The following is a 9,546-nucleotide window of genomic DNA, read 5'->3' as shown; positions in this document are numbered from 1 at the left end:
AGTAAAATACTAATAAAATCAAAACTTAGAAATTAAAAGGCGGCCAAGGTATTATTTTTTCTCCAGAGGACATGTACAGATTTCTTGTTGACAAAGGATGACATTATTTTGCATAACCTGGCTTATAAAAAAATATATTATGTATATTCCATTTCAGTGATAATTGGATTTTTGGGAAGGGGATTTTTACGTATTGGGGGAATGGAAAAGTTTGCTTCTACATAAAATCCATTCCATTCCTCACCTCTCAAGTTGGCTTTACCATCATTTGAAGTACAGTTTATTCTTTTTCAAAAACCTCCATTGAAACCTGCCTCACCTCCTTTTAAATTGGCTTCACCATCATTTGTAGTAGTTATAAAAAACTCCATTGGAACTTGCCTCACCTCCTTTTAAATTGGCTACACCATAATTTGTTCTTTTTTAAAAACCTCCACTGAAACCTGCCTCGCCTCCTTTTAAACTGGCTTCACCATGATATGTGTGGTACATTTATTCTTTTTAAAAAACCTCCATTGAAACTTGCCTCACCTCCTTTCAAACTGGCGTCACCATAATGTGTGGTACCCTTTATTCTTTTTAAAAAACCTACATTGAAACCTGCCTGACCTCCATTTAAATTGGCTTCACCATAATTTAGAGTACAGTTATAAAACCTCCATTGAAACTTGCCTCACCTCCTTTTAAACTGGCTTCACCATAATGTGTGGTACAGTTTATTCTTTTTAAAAAACCTCCATTGAAACTTGCCTCACCTGCTTTTAAATTGGCTTCACCATAATTCAGAGTACAGTTATAAAAACCTCGAAATTTGCCTCGCCTCCTTTTAAACTGGCTTCACCATGATATGTGTGGTACATTTATTCTTTTGAAAAAACCTCCATTGAAACTTGCCTCACCTCCTTTCAAACTGGCTTCACCATAATGTGTGGTACAGTTTATTCTTTAAAAAAAACCTCCATTGAAAATTGCCTCACCTCCATTTAAACTGGCGTCACCATAATGTGTGGTACCGTTTATTCTTTTTAAAAAACCTACATTGAAACCTGCCTGACCTCCATTTGAATTGGCTTCACCATAATTTAGAGTACAGTTATAAAACCTCCATTGAAACTTGCCTGACCTCCATTTGAATTGGCTTCACCATCATTTAGAGTACAGTTATAAAACCTCCATTGAAACTTGCCTCACCTGCTTTTAAATTGGCTTCACCATAATTCAGAGTACAGTTATAAAAACCTCCATTGAAACTTGCCTCACCTGCTTTTAAATTGGCTTCACCATAATTCAGAGTACAGTTATAAAAACCTCCATTGAAACTTGCCTCACCTCCTTTGAAATTGGCTTCACCATCATTTGTAGTACAGTTATGAAAACGTCCATTAAAACTTGCCTCACCTCCTTTTAAACTGGCTTCACCATAATGTGTGGTACCCTTTATTCTTTTTAAAAAACCTACATTGAAACCTGCCTGACCTCCATTTAAATTGGCTTCACCATAATTTAGAGTACAGTTAATTATAAAAACCTCCATTGAAACTTGCCTCACCTCTTTTTAAACTGGCTTCACCATAATGTGTGGTACAGTTTATTCTTTATAAAAAACCTCCATTGAAACCTGCCTCACCTCCTTTTAAACTGGCTTCACTATAATGTGTTGTACAGTTTATTTTTTTTAATAACCTCCATTGAAACTTGCCTCACCTCCTTTCAAATTGGCTTCACCATGCAGGTATATTCCATTCTTTTTAAAAAACATTATTGTTCACTTCCCTTACTTAGATCAATTGGCTATAATTATACACTATTCTTCCCTTACAAAAAGAAAACCTGATTGTACTCCAGCCTCCCCTGATCTGACATTTGCCTCTATTACAGTATACGTCTACTGTACATAGAGTAATTATCTCTTTATATCGGAAACTTCGTTTAACCGAATTGCCATGCACTCTCTCCCACGCGGACAGCATGGAATAGTACACACACGTTATTGACAACTTCTCTCTGGAGCCAATGTTCCTCTCATATAACTCTCTGCATGCATGCACTTCTGTGTGCATGTTTGTATGGAACACACACGACCACAATCTAATGAATATTCCGCATACATTCGTAATTCCGAAGCTTCGTAATTCCGAAGGTTCGGTTATTCCGAAGGTTCGTATTTCCGAAGGTTCGTAATTCCGAAGGTTCGTAATTCCGAAGGTTCGTCAATCCGAAAACGAAATAAGGTTCGTAATTCCGAAGGTTCGTCAATCCGAAAACGAAATAAGGTTCGTAATTCCGAAGGTTCGTTAATCCGAAAACGAAATAAGGTTCGTAATTCCGAAGGTTCGTTAATCCGAAAACAAAATAAGGTTCGTAATTCCGAAGGTTCGTTAATCCGAAAACGAAATAAGGTTCGTAATTCCGAAGGTTCGTTAATCCGAAAACGAAATAAGGTTCGTTAATCCGAAAACGAAATAAGGTTCGTTAATCCGAAAAATAAATAAGGTTCGTATTTCCGAAAATGAAAATAATTCATTTTGGTAACAAAAACGATGTTGTCCTTTACAAAATTACACGATATTATGCAATGATAGTAATAACGATCGATGATGTGTGTTGGGGCCAAAGCATGTATTTCATTAAGAATGGCGCCCTGATCAAGCATAGGCTAATTTCGATTTTATCTGAGCAATTGCTGCCTATAAGCAAATGGTTTAATTAAAGATGCAGGGGATCAAGTGTGTTGGAATCGTGCGAGCAACCTCTAGATAATAGGATTTGTATTGGAGGGGATGTCATTTTTAATAACAGCTTCTGCTGGTATAAAAATAAAAATAATACTAATAATGATCCTTGTGAGATGTTGAAAGCGCGAATCGCAAGCTGAAACTAGTAGACATTTCGTGTAACAAGACGTGAAGTGAGCATTCGGAACATTTTTTGTAATCGTGAGAAAGATGTGTATCTTTCTAAAGAATTAATGAGAGGGCGAGTTGTAATTTGTTTATATACTGACCTGGGGCCCGTTGCATGAAACTTTTTACCTGAGAAAACTCAGGTTGTTTTTACAGGAGTTTTTGCCCTGTGCTAAAGTAATTGGCGGAAATCAGACTAACCTTAGTTTTCAGTTTTTACCAGAGTTTTCTCAGGTAAATAGTTTTATGCAACATGCTTCAGAAAGTAATCTTTTAAGGACTTCATAATTATAGTGACTCATGAATAGAATATATATCTCACGAACTAAATAATGAGAGCGCGAACCGCAAGCTTAAAATTTGTGATATTCCAACCTGAAAACTGGACATTTCATACTTCTTTTTTGTAACCAGGAATAGAATGAGTTCCTCAATAAACAATACTTGATGCGAGCGAGAAACGTGAGCCAAATTTTTCCGATTTTCCAACCTGAAAACTGGATATTTTATAGCATTCTTGTAAAAAAAATAATAATAGCTGGGAGAATAGTTTTCAGAACTGAAGTGGCTTCCTGGGTAAATGATATCTATATCAATATCATTATTCTAGGCCCACATGAAATTTCCAAAAGTTTGAGCACGTGATTCGCTCGCAACATCTCACAAGGATGCCCTTTTAACAGTATTGACCAAAAAGGTGAATTTTACATCTTCAGATTTGACTTTTTCCCCAAACCGCTTACTCTCTACGCTCGTAGAAATGAAACGTAAATATATAACTTTAGCATGTTTAGTGATCACTTAAAAAAATGTGCTCAATTTAGTTACTACAAAAACACACAACCTCTTTACACAGATGATAATCTAATGGTGAAAATATCCGTTTGCACCAAATTGCCCCTATTGGCCCCTTTTTATTTACTTTGCCCCCCCCAAAAAAAAAAAAAAACCGTTCCGCCGCCATTAGCTAAAACATGCATCGTCTTCATGGCTAACTGCAAAAAGTTCTTAAAATGTCCCCTTTAGATCAGGTCAGAGCTTATATATTTAAAAATTCTGTTCGCGCTTCTTGCTAGCAGTTATTATCTAAATTTAGTTACATAGGCATCTCGCTTTGAAGATCACAAACATATTGCCCATCATATTAACAAAAATATAGCTCGCGCTCGCATTATTTAAAAAGGGTTTATCATGTTATTACGTATTTATTTTATAAGGATAAAGCTAATTATTGACTGTTAGGACTACCCTTTCAAAGAAACAAACAAAAATCAACTTTAAACTGCCGATCAAGGAAAATATGACTAAAAAAAATCCCCCCCCCCCCCTCTATTTGACGAAAGTTGGATCCGCCGGGAGGCGCGTTTCCGTTTTACACCCTGGCGAAGGCATTTTCCGGAAAAGTAGCCAAAAAGCGACTAGTGAAGAGTCTACACACGTCGCTGGTTGCATGCAGCGTGCGACACAGGAAAGACAGATTGAAGTTTGATGGATTGATACACTTATAGAAGCTGCCGAAAGATAGATATAGAAGACTGATAAATAGATAGAGACAAGATAGACAGATAGATAGATAGATAGATAGATAGAAATAGAGAGAGAGAGAGAGAGGTGGATACATAGATAGAAAGAGAGAGAAAGAGGGAGAGATGGATGGATAGATAGATAAATAGAGAGAGGGGAGAGACAGAGAGGTCGATATATAGAGGGAGAGGGGTAGAGAGAGAAAGAGAGAGATAAGGATAGATGAGAGATAGATAGATGTTAGATAGATAGATAGATAGATAGATGAGAGATAGATAGATGTTAGATAGATAAAGAGGGAGAGAGACAAAGAATATTAACAAATTAACAGATAGATAAGTTAAAAAATAGATAGATAAATAGAGAGAATAAGAGAAAGACAGACAGATGGATAGATAGATAGAGATATTAAATAGATAATTAAATGAGAGAGACAGAGAAGATTATTAACAAATTAACAGATAGATACTCTAGTTTAAAAATAGAGAGAAATAGAGAAAGACAGACAGATGGATAGATAGATGGATAGAGAGATAGATAGAGAATTTGAGAGATAGATAGATGTCAGATAGATCAAGAATGAGAGAGAAGAGCGACAAATTAACAGATACCGTAGTTACATAGGTGGGTAGAGAGAGAGAAATAGAGAAAGACAGACAGATGGATGGATAGATAGAGATAGAGAATTTGAGATAGATGTTAGATAAAGAATGAGAGAGACAGAGAAGATTATTAGATAGATAGATACTGCAGTTACATAGATAGATAGAGATAGAATTTGAGAGATAGATATATAGACAGATAGAGAGAAAGACAGACATCAGCAAATCGGCAAGGCAAATGATCAAGGCAAACATTCGTATTGAACCTGGAAAGTAGAAGCTCAGCTGCATTTGCGGATAACTTCGGTGCGGACTTTGGATCGCGCGCCCAGCTGATAATGTAAACAAACGTAGACGTAGACTCTTCACTAGTCGCTTTTTGGCTACTTTTCCGGAAAATGCCTTCGCCAGGGTGTAAAACGGAAACGCGCCGCCGGGAGGGAGGCAGGGGGCATCAAAAATGGAATAAAAAACAGGGGAATTAATATTTTCCAAAATGGGAAAGTTCCTTTTTCAAAAAGAAATATGCCGTTTTTCATGTTTTTTAAAAATAAAATACTCTTTTTAAAGTATTCAAGTTAAGTTAAGTTTTCAGGCTGGAATATTGAAAAATTTCAGCTTGCGCTTCGCACTCTCATTCGATTGGTGAAATATGCATCCTAAAGAGGTCACTAAATGCTTTCTTTAACAGGTTCCTTTTCTGGTCAGTATGTTTAAGCTCGCGTTTTGCACTCGTGTTAATTCTTTATTTAGATGCACATCTTTTTAATGACAGCAGAAATCTGCTCGGATTTTTAAAAACTAATTTTCATTTTTTATTGAAATAACCTAAAGTTTAGCTTGTGATTCACGCTCGCAACACCTCGCAATAATGCCATTTTAAGAATAACTGACCACAAAAACGTTATACAACTTCACCTTTGAATTTGTTTTACCAAGCCGCTCGCTCATTATACTCCCTCCCGAAAAATAAAGCCTAAATATACATTTTGCCATAATAAGAAGTCACTTCAAAAAAGTTATTCTCTACTTAATCACTATCAAACAGACAATAACTTCAAGCAGATGATAATCTTAAGGTGAAAATATCACCACAGTGCCAATTTTGACGTATGAGTTTCATTTTTTGGCTTTACCCCCAACGAAAATTCGTTCGGCCGCCCTTGCCTTCCCATCCCCATATATGATAATTGAACGGCAACAGTGTCCCCCGCCCCCTCCCCTTGCCTCTGCCTCTGCTTTCCCGGTTTTCATTTTTCGGATTAACGAACCTTATTTTGTTTTCGGATTAACGAACCTTATTTTGTTTTCGGATTAACGAACCTTATTTCGTTTTCGGATTAACGAACCTTCGGAAAAACGAACCTTATTTTGTTTTCGGATTAACGAACCTTATTTAGTTTTCGGATTAACGAACCTTCGGAATTACGAACCTTATTTCGTTTTCGGATCAACGAACCTTCGGAATTACGAACCTTATTTCGTTTTCGGATCAACGAACCTTCGGAATAACGAACCTTTTTTCGTTTTCGGATTAACGAACCTTCGGAACAACGAACCTTATTTCTTTTTCGGATTAACGAACCTTCGGAACAACGAACCTTATTTCGTTTTCGGATTATCGAACCTTCGGAATAACGAATCGTCGGAATTACGCCACAAATGTTCGGATTAACGAACCCTTTTTCGTTTTCGGATTAACGAACATCGAGGTATAGGCAATTTACGTGTTTCGGAATTACGAACCTTCGGAATAAAGAACCTTCGGAATTACGAAGCTTCGGAATTACGAAGTGTAACCGAATATTCATCGGCGAGAGTGACGTCATTTTACGAGTGTCCTTTCAAACTGAAGTATTAAGTGCCTACCGTTATTTACAGAAAATTGGCTTCTTTCTTTTTCTCTATTTTTCTCATTTTCCCTTTCTTTGCGTCGAATATATAAAATGTTCAAATGTGTGAAGTACGTCGCATTCGTACTCGCAAAATCTCGCAAAGATGCCTTTTTAGCAATAATAGCGTTTTTTTCCATTAGCTTTTTTTTTCAAATTATAATTAAAAAAAACATTAAAAAAAGAGCTTTACAACTTTCGATTTGATTTTTATTTTCCAAACCACTCGCTCTCATAAAAAGCCTAAATATACATCTTAACTATCAATCAGAAATTCCCGTAGAAATCACTTCAAAAAAGGGTTTCGTGCAACTTCTGCTTCTCGCTGATTAAATACAATCTCCATATAGTGAAATTGCACCAAAATGCCCATTTATGACATAAATATGTGAGTGCCCATGCCCAGAAATTTTTCACTGATCTAAACTTTATTTGAAAATACTCAAAAGAGATGGAGCAAAGTGACCGAGCTTGTCATTTGAAGCTTTGATTGATAATTTCAACAGAATTACACAGTAAAGTGAATCAGATGTTTCTCCACGACCTTGTCTGACGGATGAAATTTTGGAAGTCTTCGAACCGACCACAGCAGATGAAATCAAATCCCTTATTTGTACAACTCCTGTGAAGTCAAGTGGACTCGACCCTGCTCCGACAAAGTTGCTTAAGGAATGTGCTCCAACAGTCGCACCAGTGATTGCAGCGATAGTCAACATGAGTCTCTCTTGTGGTGAGGTTCCAAAAGCACTGAAGCTGGCCCACATCCACCCTCTACTTAAGAAACCATCTTTGGACTGTGAGTCACTCCTTAGCTATCGGCCTATCTCCAATTTGCCATACCTATCTAAAGTATTGGAACGTGTCGCTTTTTCTAGACTGTCAGACTATCTCATTGAAAACGATCTGATTGATGGAAGGCAGTCTGCGTACCGTCCTAATCACAGCGTGGAGACTCTCTTGGTGAACTTATCGAATGACATATTGTCAGAGATGGACACCGGACGTGTCACAGCTTTGGTTTGTTTAGACATGTCTTCTGCATTTGACACGGTTCATCATGGCATACTTTTGGATATTCTGTCATCTCTTGGTCTTCGGGGAAAGGTCTTCAGCTGGTTTGAGTCATATCTATCTGATCGATATCAGCTGGTTTGTGTCAACAGTGCAAGGTCAGATCAAGTTCCCCTGACAAGCGGAGTTCCCCAAGGATCAGTGGGAGGTCCCCTACTTTTTTCTGTATACCTCAGTGGTCTTAAGCATATTTTAGATAAGCACTCTGTTATTAAGTACCACTGTTACGCGGACGATGTTCAGCTGTATACTTCTTTCGCCGCTGGTCAAGATAGCACTGAACTAGCTATCAAAAAGCTTGAAGAATGTATCAATGATGTACTAGATTGGATGTGCTCACACTCTCTTAAAGTAAATGATGCTAAGTCTGAATTCATGTTGCTTGGTTCTAGGGCTCAGTTATCTAAGTCTAACGTTTGCTCCATAAAAATAGGATGTTCTGTAATCAGAGTTTCAGATAAGTGCAGAAATCTTGGGGTTATGTTTGATGCTAATATGTCCATGTCTACCCAGGTCTCTAGTATATGTCGATCAGTACAGTACCAATTACGGAATTTAGGGTTTATTAGGAAGTATCTCACTAAGTCTAGTACAGAGAAAATTATACATGCACTTATTACATCCCGTCTTGATTTTTGCAACGCTTTAGTATATAATGTTTCACAATCTCAATTAGATCGCCTTAGCAAACTCCAACATAATGCTGCCCGTATCGTCACCATGTCCCCCAAGAGGAACCACATAACCCCCATTCTAAAATCTCTTCACTGGTTACCTGTTGTACAGCGCATTAAATTCAAAATCCTCCTACTTGTTTTCCATTCCATTCACAGAACTGCACCTCAATACAACTCTTCCTTGATTACTCCATACAATCCCTCTCGCAACCTTAGGTCTTCTAGTTCATTCTTACTGTACCAAAATCTCATAATTCATGGGGGGATCGTTCATTTCAACATGCTGGGCCTTTCCTATGGAATAAATTGCCAATAGAAATCCGCAATATTTCTTGTCTCACCACTTTCAAAAGCTCTCTTAAAACCTGGTTATTCACGCAAGCTTTTAGGTGATTGTTTTTCTACCTCTCTTTTTAGTAGGTTTTTCTTCTTTCTTCCTTCCTTTCTTTTTTCTTTTTCCTTTTTTTTTCTTTTCTTTTCTTTATTGCGCCATGAGCATCTTTTTATGATGGATACCGGCGCATTACAAATGTTCATATTATTATTATTATTATCATAATGAAATGAAGTAGAAACCTTTAGAAAAGCAAAGTTTGTTTATGAAGTTTTTATTTTAATAAATACAACAATTAAAAATAACAAATCAGCATATCTTTCTTGTTGAAATCAAATATGATCCAGATCCTTTTGAAATATGCTTTCCTAAGTAAAAGATAAACAAGGATGGATGATATTACAAGTATCTTAGATATGAAAAAAAATGAAAAGGACACACGATACGTAACTTTACACAAAAACATATATAACAGAAGTGTATAAGAAACAAGTTAATCACTATACAAGAACAAGCCGACAAACACAGCAAAAACTGTGGTGT

Source organism: Lytechinus variegatus, chromosome 6 (assembly GCF_018143015.1).
Source record: "Lytechinus variegatus isolate NC3 chromosome 6, Lvar_3.0, whole genome shotgun sequence".
NCBI classification, from domain to species: domain Eukaryota; kingdom Metazoa; phylum Echinodermata; class Echinoidea; order Temnopleuroida; family Toxopneustidae; genus Lytechinus; species Lytechinus variegatus.
Note: the sequence above shows the minus strand (reverse complement) of the source record.